General features: G+C 43.1%; 1 protein-coding gene across 5 annotated transcripts in view; it reads left to right on the top strand.

The window, feature by feature from the left end:
• Positions 1-22270, top strand: part of SORCS1 (sortilin related VPS10 domain containing receptor 1) — a 507304-nt gene that overhangs the window by 206583 nt on the left and 278451 nt on the right. The window lies entirely within an intron of this gene.

Raw genomic sequence — 22270 nt, 5'->3', positions numbered from 1 at the left:
AGTTTTACCATTCTTCAACTCTAGGAAATTCAGATTGCAAAGCTCTGTTGAAATCTGCGGAGATTATCAGTCTTTGAAAGACACATTCCTTCATGGCTGTCTTTGGTTGCTAAGGCTTTGAGCAGATATGAGTTGTGGAGGTCATGGCCAGTATTAGGACACTAGGCTTCCTAAACTTTTGATAGAAATTTCACTTTGGGAACTTTCCCGACTAATGGTGCCATTAAAAAACAAAACAAAACAAAAAGAGAGTCCTAATTTCTCTGAGAACAACCATGTCCTTCCAGATTCTTAAAAAACAAACAACAACAACAAAACACAGAAAACAAGACACGCCTGATCTAAGCACTTGGCACATAGGTAGAGCCCTCTTCTCTAGATGCCATGCCTGTGAGCTGGCCAGTCTCTTTAATACAAAGACAGTGATTTACAATGAGATGTGCACACGTCCACATACATGCATAACCCCCCACGTGTCAGCTTCTGCATATTCCCAGTGCAAAATGAGGCATCCTTGCAGAGGGTTCTGCAAATAATTTGTATTCAAATATACAGCAGCCCTGCCACTTATTTTGCAGGGTAAGCTGGTAACTGTTTACTCTAAGCATAATGACTCTGTTAAGAGTGACCTTTCCTGATGATTTTCTAACCAATCAGTCTTAACCCTTTAATTAATTAATTTGCTTAAGCTGAGGGAGCCCTTCCTCCCCTTCTCTCTTAGCAATCACTCATTTTACACCATACTCGAAATTATTAGTTTGGGAATTGTAATGACCATACACTATTTATTTTCATCCATCTGGCTGGAATCTTAGCAACTGAGTGTTCTGATTAGTGTGTGTGTGTGTGTGTGCACGCGCGCGTGCCCGTGCTTATGTGCGTATACGTTGTGTGTGTGGCTATTTGTTTATTCTAGAAACCTTGCTGATTGCTCCAAAACCCAGCCAAGAACAGCAGCATAAATGGCAAAGTTTGATTTTTCGTACACCCAGGGTCCTAAAACAGTGGAGGGGAAAATGAACCAGAAAGACAGTAAGAGAACCTTTCTTAGATGATCTTCTTTTCGAGAAGCTGAGTAGGGTTCTGATCTGTCTTGATGTGGCTTCATTATTAGAGAGAGGGAAAGAGGAAGAAAGAAACATTGCCTTTTCTTTTATAAAAAGGCCATTTTTTTATAGGGGTGGAAAGTAAACGGGTCCATATCTCTGTGGATCTCAGTTTTCTCTAATGGGCCAATTCACGTCTTTTTCTGTTCTAATATCCCAGGTCTTTTTTCTTTCTTTTTTTTTTTAAGATTTGAATTTTTCTATTAACTGTTACAAGGAGACCCACATATAATATATAGTGGAAAAAAAGATGGAAAAAGGCTGAGCAATTTTAGAAAATTTTAGACATCTTTTGTTCTGGAAAAATTCATTCTCTGATCTTTGATATTATCGTAATCCTCTTCTAAGTCTCTCCAATAAGGCTGAGTCACCCTTGAACATGAAACAGTTCATAGCCACTGGAGCATATTCATGCAGACAAAGCAGCCCAGAGGAGCCACCGATATCTCACCTGTGAGAGTCCGTGCCTTTCCCATGGATGTTTCGATTCTTCTCGTCATCAGTATATTTTAGTTGTAGTCTTTAATTGGATGCAGTGGCAAGTAAAATAAAATATTTTTTTTTCCTATAAAATGACACACACACACACACAATCACAATCATTGTTGAAAAGCATTTGAAGAAATAGAGCTAGTTTATTTGCTAAGACATACGGCAGAAGTGAGAAAAAGTAGGCATGCGGTAGGGGTGGTTAGATGCAAGTTATCAGCCCCTCCTCTGTGTAGGACAGCCTTCATTCCCTTACTCCTCTTTGCCTCCTCCCAGACGGATGGAATACTTCTGCCCGTGGTCACTTGAAATGACAGATTCCAAGCTCAGAAGCAGCTCCTGCTTCTCTGGGCCCAGGGCCCAACCCAGATAGGACTGTGCCCTCCCCTGTGCTCTGTCCTGTCTCTCCTGTCTACCTACCTAGCTCAGAAGAACCCTGGCTACACCCTGGTACCATCTAGTATTTTTATTTTATGTTCTATTCCTAGGACTAGCATAGACAAACACTTGTTATGCCTGAAGTAAGCATTAGTCATGTTTTATTCATATAATACATATCTTTGTGGGAAGAATCATTGTAGTTTAAGACCCTTGATCTAGGGCGCCTGGGTGGCTCAGTGCGTTAAGTCTCTGCCTTCGGCTCAGGTCATGGTCATGGTCTCAGGGTCCTGGGATCGAGCCCTATATCAGGCTCTCTGCTCAGCAGGGAGTCTGCTCCCCCCACCCCACCCCAACTACTTGTGATCTCTTTCTGTCAAATAAATAAATAAAACCTAAAAAAAAAAAGATCCTTGATGTAATATCAGTTGAATACCAGTACCATTCTTTAGTAATTCTTTGACTTCAGAGATAACTTCCATGTGTGCTGCTTATATATCTGGGTGAGATCTCACAGTCTACTTTTGTATCCTGTCTTCTCTAGTATTCTTTGTATTTTTAACCATGTGAGCTTATAAATTTCTGACCATTTTGAGCTACACATGGATTGATCTTATAAGCATAGGAAGTCCTCTGTAACAGGTGACTTTATCATTCATTGAACACTTAGCACATATCATCCACATTAAGTCCCAAAGCAGTCCACTCAGGATTGTGTTTTAATCCCCACTTTTCAGATGAAATAATTGAGGCTCAGAAAGGTAAAGCAGCTGTTTGGTATTAGATGTCAGACAAGGAGGCAAATCGGTATTAAAATTCAGTTCTCTTTGAGTCCAGTTTTTTATTCAAGGCACACATGTCATTTAAAAAATACATACTCCTAATGACACTGTTAACAGCCCATTAAGTGGATCACTTTAGTAGTTTTACCTTTTAAATAGTAAATCCCCTGATTAAGATCTACATTGTTGTTACTTGTTTCATTACTATGAAGAATGCTGTGATGAAAATAACTCTTAGTATACATATAACCGTATGCTATAGCCGGGGTGGAATGTATTTTCTGTCTCTATATCTAATCCTCTCTTCTGCATAGATTGATAATATCCAGTACGAGCCTCGAGATTCCAACAGGGAAGTTACCTCTTTTTTTTTTTTAAGTCATTTATTACTTTCAAAGTGCTTTATTTCAGAATTTTTTTTTTTTTAACAGCAGAACCCTCGTAATGTGTTTATATAAAACATTAGGTTTGTGCACAAATTTCCAGGGACACATCTATTTTAGAGAGCCTGATATACCTGTAATTGGATCTCCTTTCCTTTGTCAAGAAAATCTTAACAAAATCATTGGCTTTCCTACTCTATAGAACATACTGTCTCTGGGCTCTAGTATTACCCCCAAAGATAGAGGGCAATTGTTTTATAGTGTGCTGTTTTTGTTGGGAAGGAACAATTTCATTGTAAAAATACAGAAATAGACTTTGAAGCAATTATATGTGAAATGCTACATGAACAAATTTCAGGTTATCTAGACATAAAAGGAAACACTAATTGTCTGGGCTCAAACATTCTTCTCTCAAGCAATTTTCAAGTGGGGGGCACAGCGAAGGGGGAAATTGCTAGTCAGGCTTGGAAAGACCCTGGCTCTTGCTCTGGGGTCTCAACCAGTTACATATCGGTAAGCAAGCTTGAGGCCAACCAGAGGGGCTGCTTATTAGCGTCTGTATTTCAAGTCAATTTCATGCTAAGCAGGGAGCCGGTATAATTTGGGTGTTCAGTTGTGCTGCAGGGACAGCCGAGTAAAGTGCAGTGATGGTCCCGTCCAGGAGTCCAAAAGCAGAGAGTGACTGCTGTGCTTTGCAGAAGATGAATCACGCAGCATGTGTGTAGCATGAGTAGTGGCCAGCAATAGGCCCTGCGGGAAATCTGAGGCTGCTCTGGCTGCAGGGGAAGACAGGCTTGGGGAAGGGACCTTTGTGGTATACAACAGAAAACCCTATTGAAGATAGTCAGCTACCCAGAATTATGAGGCTTTGCCTGCTCCAAGTTAGTCATTCTGCCTGAATTTTGATATTTTAATTTGCAAGGATTCAGTGGTTGCAAAATGGTATTTTTAGTGCATATGATATGATGCATACTATAGGATTGCAAAGTATAATTTTTATTTTTATTTTTTATTTTTTTTAATATGCCTATTTTTTTATTTTTATTTATTTGACAGACAGAGATCACAAGTAGGCAGAGAGGCAGGCAGAAAGAGAAAGAGGAGGAAACAGGTCCCCCACTGAGCAGAGAGCCCAATGCGGGGTTCTATCCCAGGACCCTGGGATCATGACCTGAGCCGAAGGCAGAGGCTTTAACCTACTGAGCCACCCAGGCGCCCCCAAAAGTATAATTTTTGAAACAATTTTTGAAGTTGGTATGTTTTAGAAAGTATGTGTCTATTTCTTTGGTATAAATATATCCCATAAGTGAACAAAATAATTGTCATTTTTCATAGATCGGAGCATCTGAAGTTTGTTGAAAGCAGAACAAAGATTGCAAAAAGCCTAGAGAGTTAGGAAAGTTACACAAGGAATACATTTTCCTGGTCTGTTTTTTGCAGAAAAAAGTGAATTCACTTTACAGTCATGTTACCTTAAAATGTAAACAAAACAAAATGTAGTCAAAATTAAAAAAAAAAAAAAAAAGAGTAGAGGATTCCTATATACCTGTTCAGTACAGGGGTTATCCAGTAGCAGCACGAACATCTGCAGAAGTAGAAAGCTTGGTGGGCAGCTGTTTGAACCGAGTCCTTCCATGCCACTTCTCCTCTTATTCTTACACTTTCTTTTCAAATTTCTCTTTTGCCTTTTGCATACCTTTTGGAATAGCTTCGACATAGATGTATATAGTATACGTGTTACATCTACCTATATCTGTCTAGTGAAATTTCTGGGATTTTCATGATATTAACAACTATCAGAGCCTTTATTTGTTTTGGTGTTGTTTTGCCTTGTTTTATTTATTTATTTTTTTTACCGTGTTGGACCATGTTATATCCAAAAGGCTTGAAAGGTCCCTTTTAATCATTGAGCAATGCTTCACGTACCTCTCCGATCATGGATTTCTCAGTAGGACAAATGATTTTTAGTGAAGAAGTAGATGATCATTTTAGAAGCCGTTTTCAAAAGAATGAGAGAACAAGACACAGACCCAAAGAAGATGTTTGCAAAAGACATATTTGATAGAGGTGTGTTATTCAGAATTTCTGAAGGATGCTTAAAACTTACTAGTAAGAAAAGAATCCTCTTAAAAAATAGGCAAAAGATACGAATAGACACCTCACCAAAGAACATATGTGATGGAAACCATATGAGAAGATGTTCAACATCGTCTATTATAAAAGGATTGCAAATTAAAACAATAGTATTCCACTGTACACTTGTTTGAATGGCTAAAATCCAACCCACTGGCAGAACTCAATGCTCGGGAGGATTTGGAGTAACAGGAATTCTCATTCATTAGTGTTGTAAATGCAAAATGGCATAGCCACTTTGGAAGACAGTCTGGCAGGTTTATACAAAACTAAACATAATCTTACCATATGATCCAGCAGTCTTTCTCCTTGGTATTTACCCAAATAAGCTGAGAAATTACATTCACACAGGAAACCTGCACATGGATCTTTATAGCGATTTCATTCATAATTGCCAAGACTTGGATCAACCGACACGTCCTTAAGTGGGTAAATGAACTGTGGTGTAGTCACACAGTGGATTATTATTCACTACTGAAAAGACAGGAGCTCTCAAGCCATGAAACGGTATGGAGAAACACACCGCAAGTGCGTATTTCAGAGTGAAAGCAACCAGTCAGAAAGTCTACCTGGTTCCCGTTATATGCCATTCTGGGAAGGGTAAAACTCCTGAGACAATAAAAGACTCAATAATTAACAGGATTTTGAGAGGAGAAGAGGGATGAATAGATAAAACAGAGGGGATATTTAGAGCAGAGAAACTATTCTGGGAGATATACAGTGGTGGGTATTTTTTTTTAAGATTTTATTTATTTATTTGACAGAGAGAGAGGCAGGCAGAGAGAGAGGTGGAAGCAGGCTCCCTGCTGAGCAGAGAGCCCGATGCGGGACTCGATCCCAGGACCCTGAGATCATGACCTGGGCCAAAGGCAGAGGCTTAACCCACTGAGCCACCCAGGCGCCCATGGTGGGTGTTTTTCATTGTATACATTTACCAAAACCCGTAGACTATCTAACACCAGGAGTTGAACCTTAATGTAAACTATGGACTTTGCGCGATGAACGGTGTCAATGTAGGATTATCCATTGTAGCAAATTTGTAGCCAAGATGTAGCAGGGAAGACTACATGTTGGAGGCCAGGATATAGGAAGTCTTGTACTTTCCACTTAATTTTGCTATGAATCTGAAATTGCTTTACATGAAATAAAGTCTATTACAAAAGAAGAGAACTTTAAGAAGTCTCTGATCAATTCTATTACTTTATGGTTTCAGCACTTCGACTTTCTGGTCAACAGATTTGTCTGTCCGTGGTGTTGGTTTACTTTTATCAGCCCTTCACAAGGGAATGGGGGACCCGCCCAGAGGCCAGAACCTTGCTGGAGTCTTCATGTTGAGTTGAAACTAAGTAGTTTCATCCACCATATTCCTTGTGAGGCAATCCTGTAATTTCTTATTCTTTTGAGGTTCTGCATTAGTGCTCAGTGGTGGTTGCATTTTGAGAACATGACACATGGAAAGGAAAGAAAAACTTTGTCCTTGGCACAAAATTAAAGTGCCCAAACTGACTTATCCCTTTCATTCTTCCTTAAGCCCTAATGTTCGCCACCTGAGGAGACCTGTCTACTCAATACAACTGTCCATTTACAAGTGGCATTTTCAGATTCTTGACCTTATTATATATTTCTTAGTGTTCTCTACTTCTGGGACTTCAAAAGTTCAGCAGATCAGAGGGGATTTCTCAACTCGGTATAAGATAGAGCACACAGGAAAGCAATTTCTTAGATTTCCCTTGTGGGAGTAAGGTGCTTGGATTGTACGAGGTAGGACCCCAGAGAGAGTTTTCCTGGAAACCCAGGCAACACGGAAAGAAATAAGCATTGTTCAGATTGGATTTGTAATAGGTAGAGAAGGGATGTCAGCCTGCTAACCTGGTTTTGTGTTCTTGTTCTTGGACCCTTAATGTTAATACTCACAGAGGGTTTATAGTTGCCTCTGAATCTGCATTGTTTCTCCTGAGGGGCCAGTGTGACAGAGGTCACGGTTCCAAGGTTATGTGTGATGTGCGAGGTGGACACTCCCCTCCCTTCTCAACCCCTGCCCCCCCCCTCCCCAAACATGTACTGACTTAAAAGGCAGATGTTAATTACAACCTGTTTCTGGACATTCACACTCTTCAAACAGAGGAGTGGGATGGAGAATATGAAAATGGGCAAGGAGGGTGAGAGAATTTGTAAGGCGGGCACCCTTCCGAAGAGATCCAGAGAGAGGTATACTCTGAACCCTGCCTTCTCTATTTTGTGGGGTTGGAGCCTGTCGCATCTGTGGAGCCGGGGAAGGACTACCCGGCGGAGGAGGCATTCAGTAGGATTCGCATGTGAGGAGGTGGAGGAAGAGGATTTCTCGAAAAGATTTGTCCAAGCACTGGGTTGTTTCTTGTGGCCATCACATGGTGGTGAAGGACTAGGCTTCCTCTGTGTCTCCCCAGATTTCGACTGGAACCAAAATGGTTTGTGGATCGGGGTGTGACTCCTGCCTGGGACGTCTAAAGCAAGAAGCAAGAACTGATGGCCTGGGTCGGAGAGGGAGCCGCTGCTTCGGTGCCCCGGGTCTGGGGATGTGGGAGCATTTAGCAAGGACCATGAAGGAGAGAGCGTCTCTGGTGTCCTCTTGGGTCTCGTTTGGCTGACAAGGAAGGGGCTAGGAGACTGCTTCTGAAGGGGAAGTGGAAAGGGGCCGAGCTGGGTTCCAGGTGACAACCAGCTGGGAAGAGGGTCTCCAGTTATTACTAGGCTGGAGATGCAACCGTCCGGACCCTGGGCATGGAGGAAGAGCCTCTATGGAGGGGGCTCTGAAGACCTCACCAAAGAAAGAGTCACTTTTACTGTCTGCTATGCCCAGAGTGCTAGAAACCACCCAGCAGGAGGAACGGCCCTACTTTCTTCCCCACCTCCTCTCCTGCCCTCCTGGAACAAGGGAGCAGGTAGAGAGCTCGGCAAGCTTGGTTAGACTGCTCAGAGAGCAGAAGGCCTCCCTCCCACAAAGCAGGTGTCAGCCTGAAAGGGGCGGGGCAGTTCAAGATGGGAAGGATGGGGGCTGGGAGGCAGGAAGGTAGGGAAGGGAGTCGGAGAAGAGGGAGGAATTCATACAGTCAAATACAGTTTTTCGATTAACTTCACCTGGAACATTTATTTACTGAATTAAGACAACATATGGGATTTAAAGTGACTTTGGGCTGTTATATTAAAAGAAACAGAAAGCCTAGGGGTCTGCCAGGGGTTTCATCCAGGCAAGAGCGCCCAAAGAGTAAAATTTAAGGGGAGGAAGAAACAAAACCATGTTTTAAAACCCTGGTCATGTTTGTTTAACCCTGTGGTTACAGGTGTAGGTGTGAATGTGGATGTCTGCCCTTGTCCTAGCAGGTGGCTGGATCTCTTTACTTCATGTGGAGTGACTGCCTTTCTCTTTGCACTGGCCTTTCTTCTCTGGCATGCAGTGGTGGGAGTGTAAAACTCTTTTCCTGGGAAGTGATATTGTAGCCTTTGAAGGGAAGGGAGGAACTTGCCGCCTAGTCCCTAAACCTATCGAATATCATGGACAACCTATGGGAGGAAGCGTACAACTATTTTAAATGTGGTTATGCATGAAATATAAACTCACCCAGTCAGGTACATTGCAAACCTGGAGGCGTATTTAGCATGATTATGTAATTTAGCTTTCAAACTGCAACGTTTTGAGAGGGGACACTGGATAATCATGTTGAGACAACAGGAACAAATTGGGATTGTCCTGAGTAAGACAGTACATATGTGGTCTTTCTACCCACTTTCTACTGCCCCTGGTCTATAGGAGGAAAGGGTTCTTTTTTTTTTTTTCTTTCTTTCTTTCTTTCTTTTTTTTTTTTGGCCAGAAGTGAGAGCTAAAGTCTTATTACCCTGCTTTTATGCAGTTTTGTGACATTTACTATGTAACACCATTAAGCATCCCTTGAACCAAATAGCTGTTCACTTCATGCTCAGTGATATTATGGGACACACACATACACACACACACACACACACACACACCCTTCTATCAGAATCCAGCCAAGGCACTTAAACCTAGATATCAAATTATGAAGCAATGTATATCTCTCCAGGAATCTGTACGTGCCCCTGGTGAGGGGTCCCCACAGATTCTTTTTTCCGGGCAGACCACGTTCCAAGTAATTGAGAAAAACAAGTGACCACAACCGTCAAGATAGCAATTGAGGAGTCAGTACAATTAGGTGGAATTAGGGAAGAGGTTGGAAAGTATATAATTAGGGAAGAGGTTGAAAAGTATATAAGATTTAAAATCAGAAGACCTGGATAGAAGTACCTCACACTTCGTGAGATTTAGCAAATGTTTAACATCTCCGCGTGGAAAGAGCATTGCACCCTGTCCATCCCCTATTTATAAAGAGGTGCTTCGGTGGTTGATGTTCCAAAGGGCATTAAAATATGGACTCTATCATACGACTTCCAAGGTAGTCACTGTGATAACTTCTGTTCCTTCTTCTCATTTGCCACTAAAATTAAGTGCAAAACTTTTCAGCCTCACCCCTTCCTCTCTCCGCATCTGAGCTCCGATGTTGAAACTTCTGGTAAGGAGTAATCACTTGTTTTTCACTCCTGGTGGTAGATTTTAAACCACTGAATAACCCTCTTCATTTCTCTCTGTCCTGGTCTCTCTGTCTGTCTCTCTCAGTCTCCCTCTCCCTGTGTGTCTCTCTTTCAGCTGTTTGATGAAATAATCTATGTGAGAATGCACAGCAAATGGCAAAGTTCAAGCAGATCTTCATTATTAAGAAGCTGGTTTGCTCAGGTGCTCTTGGCGTCTGGCAGAAGGCACTGAAATATTGTAACAGGTGCAGATTCTTCCCTCTCAGGAGGATATAGTGAACAGGAAGACAAAAAAAAAAAAAAAAAGGTAGTTACAATGATAAAAACTTAATTGGTGAGTTCAGGGAATAGTAAACAAGATATAAATTCACCTACTGTTCCAAGGATGTTCAAAATGAGCTGTATCTATTGAGAAAACAATTATGAAGGAAGAAGTTAGCATAGGCCTCCCAGCCAGTTTGGCTGCAATTTCTAGCCCTTGAAGTGAGCACCACTCACAGGAGCCGTCAGGTATTTTTGGACACTTGGCTAGAGTGGAGCAATTCCTCCCAGACTTTGAGGGACTCTTTCGAACACAGAGATTGCCAGGCTGCTTTGCAATCCATTAATCAACCTTGATTGAAATAAACACTTAACCTGGTGTTTCCCAGTGGGGTTATTGAGGGGTGAATTTTTCCTACTGGGGTCCAGCCTCAGCAGGTCCGGGTGTCCCCGAAGGAGGGGCGGTGTATGTGAAAGGAATGAGCCCCACCGCGAGTTCTGGTCAGTAGTCAGGTATCTCCATTTTATTCTGATTTTAGAGCTTCTTATATAGGCAGTTTACTTGGGGTAGGGGGCTATATTCGTGCAAAGGATATCAAAGGACATCAAGCATGCATTAGACAATGCTCTTTGTTCAGCACATGTTATTCTAGTTAAGCTATAATGGTACAGACTGGCGCCAAGGATGGGGGACGGGGTCTTGCTTCTTGAGTAATCATGTTCCTCAGAAAGCCATGGGAGGTAGCACAAATATGTGCTTTTTGGTAACTTATCCTGGGGTCTGCAGGAAAGCAAAATATAGGTTAACGGAAAACGAGAAGGTTGAGGGATGAACCAGATAGTAAGGAACGGCAGGAAAACAGGATATGGGTTAATGGAAAGCAAGAAGCTATCTGGAGGAACTAAGTATATAGAGGAGAAGTAGGAACGAGAAGTCGTTACCTTTGCAGGAGGCAGGGTGTTTATCAGTGGCTCGGCTGTGAAAGCATTGGACCAACATCAACCTAGGAAAGAAATCGTCTATTGTGGTACACATCTAAAGTTCTCCAGTGTCCTAGTACAGAATAATTTACCTCCTTGAAGTCCCTCCGGCCCACAAGCCTGAGAGATGTTTGCAGCAGAGTAGCAAGGGGTTCCTTATTTGAGAGAGATACGGGGATCAGAGGAAAAGGCAAGAGAGGATCATGATGAAGTCCCAGAACCTAAGTCAGGTTCGGTGGGGTGAGGTTCAGAGCCAACGACTAAAGAGAGAATTCTTAAGTCGTTGCTGGTGCAAAATGGTGGTTTATTAAAGCACGGGGACAGGACCCGTGGGCAGGAAGAGCTGCTGCCCCGGGTTGTGAGGGTAGGCATGTTATATACCCCGCGGTTGGGGGAAGGTGAGGGGAAGGGATGGGAGGTTTCAACAGAGTTTTCACATGTTAAGGAGGGCCTACAAGGTGCCGGGGGGAGGCCTTGCCCTTATGGCTTGATCAATGTCGTCTTTAGGTCAGGCATTAACGTCAAGATAGTTGGGAGATTCTTGGTGGGGTATTATGATCCTGCTGTCATTTACATTCCCTTCTACCTCAGTCTCCTCCAGTTTATGGTGGGAGGGAGACATTAGGGCTTCAGGAACCAAGAGTTATTTGCCTCTGGAAATTTGTGCTATTGATAAGGTAACCTCCCTGTTTAGGTCTCTAGGACATCTGTAGAGCAAGGGAGATTCCTGTTCTGCAGGATTGCGATTCCCTAAAGTTAACGATAACTATTTATCGTTTTATGGCGGTCAGGGGTGTCTGAGGAATGCTACCCATATGGAGGGGAGCGGGTGAAGAGGGGGTGCAATGCGCCAGCTTTTGCTTTGTCCTCAGCCAGCCTCCTGCTCCCTCATCAATCAGACCATGCTTATCTGCAGGGCTGTCTGGCCCTCGGAAGCCTGTGGGGCTATCTGGCCCTCGGCAGGATTAGGCCTGCCTCAGTTCAAACCTCAACCCCGCAGTACCTGGGACAGCTCCTCATGACAGAACGTTCCTGGGCCCATGATCTCAGCAGCGCCAGAGTTGACAGACACTGGCCAAACTTCCTGTGAATTGAGCACCATGGGAGATACAAAACAAGGAGGAAATAGGATCACTGTCCTCAATGGATTCAAAGAACTAATGCAGAGACCAGAACAGTATGTCCATTAGCTAAAATACTGCTACATCCAGAAATATTTACTGAGCACTTACTCTCTGCCGGGGAATCTGCAAGGTTTTAGCATTACCAGTAGTCATGACCGTATCTGTACTAAAAAAGCACAGAATGTATGAGGAGGACACATGTTCTAAAGGAAAACATACAGCTTATTCACTATATCATGAGATAAGCCATCATTGGAAGGGAAATCAGTGTTGTCCTTAGAATAACGAGAAGGTTAGGTGGGGTGATCAGGGAAAACCTCCCTGGGAACATGGTGTCTCCATGGTGAAGAGTTGGCCAGGTGAGAAGTGAAGACGGGGGGCGGGGGGTGGGGGAGGCAAGCAGCGGGAGCAGTGTGGCCCAGACCCTGAGGCAGGGAGAATCTTGTGGCCGTGAGTAATGCAGGCGGTTTGTGTGAGCCAGAACATAGAGATGGAATACAGTCAAGCCAATTAACCCAGTGAGAATTCAGGGAAGAGAGAAATAAATACAGCTAAGAGTCATCAGAGAAGATTTAGAGGAGAAAATAGGAAGTCGGTGGTGGGCGGGCTGTGTGTGTGGGGAAGATCCACAGGCAGTGATTTGGGAGAGAGATAAGCATGTCTGGTTATAAAGGGAAACAGAAGAATCTGGCCTTCCTGGGTGAAAGCAGGACAATAGAGATAGGAACTTTGACTTTCATCAGAGTGTTTTTTAAATGGGTTCCCTTCGTTGGTGACATTGTATATGAGTGACAGAAAAAAAAAATGAAAATTTGGGGACAGTAGACCCTTGTTTGTAAAGGGCTTGGTCCAGGTCACTTTATGAGGAGGAACTCTCTAGCAGAGAAAAATCACAGTCAGAAGAGGCATATGGAGTTGACTGATGGAAGGATGGAAAAAAAATAAAGCATCTCGCTATCAGCAGCTACCCACGTCATTCACTCAGTGTGTTTGAGTGCCTTTGTCCCACTAGGCCCTGGACCATTTGGTGAGCAAAATCAGAAAAGGTTTTCAGCACTCAGGGAATTACAATTCAGTGGGAGAGACTCCCCTAAAATAATAAAAATAATAAGGTATTCACAAAGTTAAGGGCTGACATGAATGGATGTTTGTCCTCCTAAAAACCTGTAATTATAGGATTTTAGCTAGACAGCAGTGACGAGGAAGACTCTTCTGAAAAAGTCGTGGCCTAGAAGCACGTCCAGATTGTCCAGGTGTTGTGGGATGGAAAAGAAAAGTGGAAGGAACTCAGCCGCGGTGCTGGCGTGTGGCGGGAAGAGCCATGGCCCAGAAGAAAAGCTGAGGGAGCTCCAGTGTGAGTGGAATGGAAGGGCCTTGGGATGTACGGTGTGGGATGAGACCTCATGATAGGGAAGGTGCAGGGAAGAGGGCCTGGATTTGGGCGGGGATGGGGAGAAATGGGCAACTATGCGTTTTGGAAGATCCAGGAGAAAGTGCTACCAACTCATGTAGGAAAATATTGTGGAAAACCGGGAAAGGGATAATGCATCCATTAAGATCTTGATGGTGGGAAGATGCATTGGTTTGTTCATATTCCGGAAGTGTTCAGCAGGGGTTGGAGGCTAAAGTACCAGATTTGGGGATAAAGCAGGTGAAGGAGATGAGAGTGTCGGGGGTGAAGCAGCCTTCATCCTGAAGGTGCCTGAAGCGAGTGACAGCATAGATCGTGGTACTAATCACGGAGGGAGGGGGGCTCTGCAACCAGACCCATTTGGGGGAAGAAGATCACATGTTCAGTTTTTAGAAAAGTCGCTTTTGAGGTGTGTTCGAGGTATCCAAGAGGAGTTCTCCCGTGCAGGTCCAGAACTCAGAGAAGAGGCTAGAGGCTGCAGATAAGCAACCACCCTGCTCCTGCTCAATTTTAAAAGCCAACACTCTTTCCCCTACAGAGGCTGGTCCGTTGCCCCATCACAGTTCCATCTCTTTATTTATTTCTTTGAGGAGGGGGTGGGCAGAGGTAGAGAGAGAATCTTAAGCAGGCTCCACACCCAACTCAGAGCCCGACACAAGATTCCATCTCACAACCCTGAGATCATGACCTGAGCCGAAATCAAGAGTCGGAGACTTAACCAACTAAGCCACCCAGACACACAGCACTGCTATTCTGAAGTGAGTCAAGGAGCCAAAGAGAGTTTAAATCCAAGCTCAACTGTTGAACTCATGCTCTGGGGAGAAAGAACGCAAAGGGTTAGAAATCAGATGTGCCGGGGCGCCTGGGTGGCTCAGTGGGTTAAAGCCTCTGCCTTCGGCTCAGGTCATGATCTCGGGGTCCTGGGATCGAGCCCCGCATCGGGCTCTCTGCTCAGCAGGGAGCCTGCTTTCCCTCTCTCTCTCTACCTTCCTCTCTGCCTACTTGTGATCTCTGTCAAATACATAAATAAAATCTTAAAAAAAAAAAAGAAAGAAAGAAAGAAAGAAAGAAAGAAAGAAAGAAAGAAAGAAAGAAAGAAAGAAAGAAAGAAAGAAATCAGATGTGCCGGTGTGAAGGGGGAGCATATCCACCGCACCTAATTTGGAAAAAATTGAGGTCTCACATTAGCCATTCATATAAGCTCTGAAGTAGCTGATTAATGCTGTGCTGGCTAATGAGCTAATTGGATGATAGGACTGTATTTTGGAAAAGGATCTTCAAAGTTATCTAGACCAGTCCATGCCTTTCGCAGATGAAGAAATTTAGGTCCAGGGAGGATAAATGGATTACCCAAGTTCATCCTGCATATTAATGTCGGAGAATGGCTACCCCCTCTCCCAATTTATTTCACGTCCCACTTGGCTCTCCTCTGGAATTCTGGTTGTGAAAGGAATAACGTGGAGTGTTATTTCGCTGCCTTTTGTTCTTCAGAGTATAGAAGTTGATGAAATAGCCCTAGGCCCCTTTAGCTGAAGAGAAAGTGTTTTGTTGCTTTTTGCTGGCACATCTTATGAATCCCACCTCCCCCACTGAAATCCAGAATAGCTTCGATAATGATAAGAACCTTAGCTATGCATTTAGCAGTCCGTTAGAGCAGCCAGCAATTTTAGTTTATTGCTGTCCCAAGGGGAGAAAGGGGAGGGAAAAACAGTATAAGAAACAAGCTAATAAATTTGTTTTTAAAACCCAACGTCTTCCTCCCTCCCCCAGCAAATGTTGTAAATTCTGGGCGTTTATGGTTTGCTTGAGGAAGCAGGCTCAATGTCAAAAGTGTTTTAATAGCCTTTGATTTACTTTTTAAGTGCTTATTAGGATGATTGATGACAGCGTTTTGAAGCCAATCCCAGACTTGGGAGAGAGGAATTCATTGCTGTCTGCCCCCTTGACTGGCCTGTGTGTTGGTTTGTTAGGTTGGAAAAGGACCCCCCTCCCCCCACAAACAGGTCAGAGACTCCACCTGCACTGGCTTTTCTCTCTGAGTGGCAAGTGGCTCTTCTGTTTCCCTTTTGTCACCTAAAGGGATGTGATTTGGGCACAAGGACATTCCTTAGGCTTCTGTCCCTCAAATGCCTAGTTCCAGAAGCCAGCCACTGAGTAGGTACGGAGGGGCCGGCTCTTGGGGCTTCCCCCTGCCTTCAAGATTTACAGAAAGAATTATTCCTCTATGTTAAGTCATGAATTCAGACAAGAGCCAGCGTTCCATCTCGCATGCCTCAAAGTCCTACTGAAAAGTAACCCAGGATATTGAAGTGGTAATTGGCTTGGGTTTTCATTTGTTCAGGGCGTAATAACTGCCTCGCTATGCACAGCCCCAGCGGGGTGAGCTGTGACACCCCTTTCTCTCCTTAATAGACAGAATTAAGTTGCATTTCACCCTGTGCTCATTCTCTGACTCCCCAACGGCCAGAGTAACTGAGAAGGCAGTGGAAGTAGGCTTTTCAGATGTAAATACCATTGCCTCTGCATGACAATCCATGAAGTCAGTTTCTGGGTCTTTACTTAGAAGACATTGAGATGAAGAATCAGTGTATTTCAGTCCAGCAGCATTTTTCTTCTCTCTAAATCCAGCCACAGTGTTCATCAATTTGTTTAATAATGCCTGGGGAGCCCCTGGTTCCGGCATTGAATAATGGGCATTCCGAGGGCTCGCTGCTTTAAATACTTTCTAAATGTGTGTTCCCTTCTGTGCAAAAGGCAAATTGACAGGAAGGAGATTTTCGTTTTTCTCATTCTAAGGAGAACTGACATAGAGGAGTGTGTTTTGGTAATGACACCTGCCCAAGAAAAAGACACTTTGATAATGTAGTCCAAGCATTTTTTTTTTCTTTTCTTTTCCACTGCCCAGTGGCTTTGCCACCATAGCAGAGGCTTGTAGTTTGACTGACTACCTCTCAGAATCCCGTATGGAACTCTGAAAACTTCAGCAGCACAGATCCCACATCTGGATGCCTGGAGTAGAATCTGGATACCTACACTTTAAAGCTCAATGAGTTCAGTTCTGCTTGTGCAGCCAGAATGGAGAACCCAAAAAGGATTATGCTGTCCGGAAGGGATTACACAGCTCTCTTCATGTAATCACATAGAGAGCTGTGGTTCTAAACCTTTGTGGGTTTAGATGCTCTGGAGAGCCTGCTGAAATGCAAATTCTCCGGCCCCCAGAGGCTCTGATTCCTGTAGGTCATGGGTAAGTACCAGGCATCTACCATGTAACAAGATCTTCTTGTACGAGAAATAAAAGGATCATCTCATGAGAAAAAGTGGTGCAAGCAGGTGTCTTTGCTCTTATATCTCTCTTGTTTTTGTTTTATTCTTGTTTGGTTATTCTGACTTCTAGGATTTGGCCAATTTAAACATATAAATTGGATTTCATTCCTACTTCTCTCCATGGTTAGGAGATGCAGCCTTTCTGTCTGGCTGTGGTTAACCTAAAGCAGTAGGTTTAGGTTAGACTGAAGCAGTCTTCATATTTGAGGAACTTTTTTTTTAAGATTTTATTTATTTATTTGACACAGAGAGAGAGAGAGAGAGAGCGCACAAGCAGGGTTAGTGGGGGAGGGAGAAGCAGACTCCCGGCTGAGCAGAGAGTCCGATGCAGAACTTGATCCCAAGACCCTGAGATCATGACCTGATGTAAAGGCAGATGCTTAACCCACTGAGCCACCCAGGTGCCCCTTGAGGAACTTTTAATATAAATGGAACCCTGAACCCCTACGTTCACCAAGAGATCCTAATTGAATCAGTTTCTAATGGTTCTCAGACCAGTATTTTAAAAATAATTTCCGGGGCTGTCTGGGTAGCTCAGTCAGTTAAGCATCTGCCTTCTGCTCAGGTCATGATCCCAGGGTTCTGGGATCGAGCTCTGTGTTGGGCTCCCCGCTCCTTGGGGAGTCTGTGTCTGTCTCTACCACTACCCCCACTTGTGCGCACTTTCTGTCAAATAAAATCTTTAAAAATAATTTTGCCATGTGATTTCTAAGATGCAAGCAAGATTGAGAACCACTTCCTCGAAAAATGTACAAAGCCCAGGAGCTCTTGGATTGGCCGAGAAATGCAAAGAGCTTTACTGTGACGGTAGATACTGACAGTGCTGAAGGGGTCAGGACTTCTGTCCTTGGGGACTGCACTGCTGGATACTGAGGTCAGGATCCGGACTCCCTAATACTGATGTCATGAAGCTAATCTGTAAAGAGAACAGAGCTGAGACTGTTTGACTTTTAAAAAAAAAAAAGTTGAAAGGCACCTGGGTGGTTCAGTCAGTCCCTTGAGCATCTAGCTGTTGATTTTGGTTTGGGTCATAATCTCAGAGGCTTGGCATCAGGCCCTGCTTCTGGCTCCATGCTCAGCAGTGAGTCTGTGTGGGGAATCTGTCTCTCACTCTCTTCTGTCCCTCCCCTTCTCATTCTCCTTCTCTCTCTCTCTCAAATAAATAATAAATCTTCAGAAAAAAGTCAAGAGAAGTAAGAAAAAAGGGACGTGTAGGTTTTGTTCTTATTAGGGGACTCCACGGGTGATGTCGATAATCTGCTGTTGCAGTAGGGAATCCCAGTGTGCCCCTGGCTGGGGGTGCACTCGTCCATGGAATCCTTAGTGGCACATCAAGCAGGGAACTTAGGGATGAAAAAACTCTCTTTTCTTTGAAAAGCCATCTTTCGGGTTGTTGAAACTCATCTACAGATACCATTAGTAACAACAAATAGTTCTTGGCCATCGACTGGAAATCAACACCATGTACTTGTCCAGTGCTTTACAAAACCCTGTCACACACATTTTCTCCTTGACCTTTAGAAGACATCCGGGAACTGGACTAATGGAAGCAAGTAGGGTTCAGAGAATTTAAATGATTTATCCAAGGGCACAGGACGAGAATATATCAGACAGTATTGGGGTGCAGGGATCAAGGCTTGTGATTCTGCTTTCAAATTCAGTTATAATAATTGGGACATGGATAGACATATTTAAAATGTTAGTTATTGCTCTTTATTTTATGACCATGAATCAATGATCCACAACACATCAGACCTATGATGTCATGGTTGTTAGCTTAGATGGGGCCTAAGAAAAACAGGTGAGTTGATTTAAAAGAAGAAAAAAGAAAAGTGGGGTGAATAATAGCACATTGGTCCAGAGATTAGGTAGAACCCAGGTGGCGCACAGATGATCTTGGTTAGGCAGTGCCGCACCAGTCATGCCATCTGTGTGTGTGTGTGTGTGTGTGTGTGTGTGTGTGTTTAGTAGATAATAATCACTGGATAAGTTAAATAGAGAAAAACTGTGTAGTCTAAAAACAACTTCTGATAGCTTCCTTTGCCTTCCATGGGAGACAGTTGTGGTAACTGACGTCATTTGTGATGATGTGTCTGCACACTACATGCTCCCCGCAGCAGGAGTCAGGATGCAAACTCCTGCGTGACCTCTGTCTAGGGCGAACACTAGGAGACTCTAATCTGTGCCAGGCACCTGACAAGCTCCTTTCCTGCATCATCTCACATACACCTCGTGCAACCTCATGGCTGGATATCACATATATCCTTATATCTTATTTCCTTAGCCACAGTGTATATGTAAAAAGACTGGTGTGAGTTGAGCAGTAGCCTACCCTGGTTTCACACTGTAGAAAACCAGGCTCCTGGCATCCGGAGCCCAGTCCTCAACCCCTTTCCTACATCTCAACCAATTACAGACTTTGCATATGAAAAGGGGATCCGAGTCCAATCTAAATCTGCAGGCAGAGGCCAAAGAGAACAGGATTGCTCTGCATTATGTGTTTAGCAAAGCTGTTTTACCTTGTTAAAGCAGGATGGTGTGGCTAAAAAAAAATATATATATATCCAGTAAGTAGGTATGAGTGAACATTACTAAAGAACTTTGGAGGTCCTATTTTCTGCCAGGGTATACAACATGGTTTCCTCCCCACTGTGCCAAGCTCTGGAGAACTTAACTCCCCACAGAGCAGCAACCATATTGTAGCAATAGCTGTGCACCTATTGGGTGGATACGTATTGTTTGGGGTGTGTGTGTGTGTGTGTGTGTGTGTGTGTGTGTGTGTGTGTAGAAAGATCAATCAAAAGGAACTGGAGTCCTCAGATGAGAGGCAAAGGAATGGTCACTAGAGGTGATAGGTGAGATGATGGTGCAACCAGTTGGGAGTTGGAAGTAATTTTTAAATGCAATATTTTGAGAATGCATAACAATCTTGAGAAGGGTGTGGGGTAAAGAGATTAAACTGCTAACTGGGATAGACAAACACACCTTACCACCCACTACTTACACGGTAGCGTGTGGTCCCTGGAAAAGGCATATCAGCGTGTTCTTGGCGGCGGTGTGGTAGGGACATGGGCATGTGGATTTCAGAGCTGGTGTGATGCCATGGACTAGGAGCAAAGGATCCCTGTTTCTGTAACGGTGTGCACGTGTGTGAGTCTGCATTTCTCTATTTCAATTTCTATTCCTGCGTATATTTTCTCTGTCCCTCTCTTGCTGTACTTTGTATTCTCCTACTCTCTACCTGTAGCTACTTTGCAAGGAAAAGATGATGACTTAGGACAAACGGAAATACAGTTTTTCACCCCGGTGAAGTCAGCGAGGGTCCTCAGCATGAGAGCTACGGATTGAGGGCACGCAAGGCAGCCACGCATCAGGCATAAAATTGAATGTAGTCTTTAAAGACCTTGTGTTCTGTGGATTTTCAAGAGGCTGAGAGCTCCAAGAAGCCTTCAGTGTCGATAGACAAGTTGTATCAGCCTCAGGTTGAACAATGAATTCTGTGTAGTTGTGTGTTCTCAAAATTTCTTAGTACAACTCAGTGGGAAAAACAGCTACTGCAAACATTACACATTTCCAAGATGGTTGGAGAGTTAAGACGAGGAATATGAGCCTATGCCCAGAGGTCCTCCGAAACTGTTGCCAGAAATGATGAGGGGGATGCAGACACTTGGGTCTAACAGTAAAGAGGCTGCCATGCGAGGTGGCAGGGTTGGGGGCAGAGACACAAATACATATGGAGACATGTAAATCATGATCACTGCCCAACACTGACCACGGCAGGGAGAACTCTGCCCAGAGAAAGTGGTTGAATAAAAACTTAAGGCTGCATATTTTGAGAGAAATATTATGGATACACTCATTACTTCAGTGGAAGGACAGTAGTCAGTGGTTGTTAATTAAGTTTTCTAGGAAACTTGGAACCAGGACTAAACTTAGAGTATGCAGAAGTTGAGTTTCTATATGTGTGGCATAATCTTTTTTGACCTTATTCATAGATATTCCTATTTTATTATTGTTATCAAAATGGAAATACTCTGATTACTTTTCTGGTTATTAGAATAACATTTATTTCTTAAATATTAGAAAAATAGAAGCATATAATATCTGTATCTCTTACCCTAGGATAATAACTTGATATTCGTATATTGTATGTTTCTTTATTTCTGTATGTGTAGGTACAAATAGGGAGCTAGTTTAATCATAGTACATTTGATCTATATCCTTTCCCCCCCATTTTAGTGTGTACTAATCATATTTCCACATCATTATCTTAATGTCACAGTATTTAATGGATATACCAAAAAATGTGTGTCAATGCCCCCATTATTGGACATCAAGTTCTTTCTGATGTATTACTATTATTTGTAATAATTTGGGATAGACTCCTTTGACCTAGCAATTTCACTGCTAGGAAATAATGAAGAAATCTTATAAAGATTCACACAAAATGATGTGAATAGCTACTTTCTGGAATAGTTGCACTGAATATATCCTACCTGCAAGTTATTTGAGGGATTGTTTCCCCCATGCATTTGGAAAGAAGGCTTGGTGAAATAGCCTTTTATTGGGGGCGGGGGGAGGCGGGGAGTCTGCATGACCTTTACAGCCTCCAGAGTCTGATTCTTTTCATATTATGGCAAGTTGGTCACTTGGCACATCCCTCAATCGCGTGTCCACATATCGATTTAGAGAGGCTTTGGGATCCAAGCAGAATGTTGATTTCTGTACTCTGACCTTTCAGGTTTGTATTTAAAGCAGACTCACCTGTTATTACAATTTGTAGTTGCTGAACCTAAATGTTTCCCCCAGAGGAGAGAGTGAGGTGTTGATATGAGATGGATGAGATTGGGTTATAAGAGGATAGAAATTGACTTAGTTATAACCTCAGAGACCATACCAAGAGTTTACAATAAATTACGGGAGGTTACTGATAATAAAATGTGAGATTGTTTTAAAGCATTCCAGGGCTTCCTAACTCTCAAATTCAGTGTTTCCACCCTTGACAGTAGATTTGGCTAGCATGCGTTATAAGTCATCATTTTGACACATAAACACATCACACACGCAGACACATGTGAACCAGTGCTTGTATTACAGCCAGAGAAAGTGAGAATCAGGGAAGTAGAGTAATTTGATGGAAGTTAGACGTGAATTATTGGAAAACCAGAGTCCTAAATGCTTAGGCTTATTTGCAAATTCATTCCTTCTTCCATGATAACTAACCGTTTTAATTATAAAATTACTTGGAGTGAAAATTATATATATATTTTAAAAATCACTCACAAAATAACCTTACTCTGTAACCTTTTTTTGAGGA

The sequence above is a fragment of the Mustela erminea genome, chromosome 14 (genome assembly GCF_009829155.1).
Source record: "Mustela erminea isolate mMusErm1 chromosome 14, mMusErm1.Pri, whole genome shotgun sequence".
NCBI lineage: Eukaryota > Metazoa > Chordata > Mammalia > Carnivora > Mustelidae > Mustela > Mustela erminea.
The sequence above is the reverse complement of the archived record's forward strand: the minus strand, read 5'-3'. Positions and strand labels throughout refer to the sequence as shown.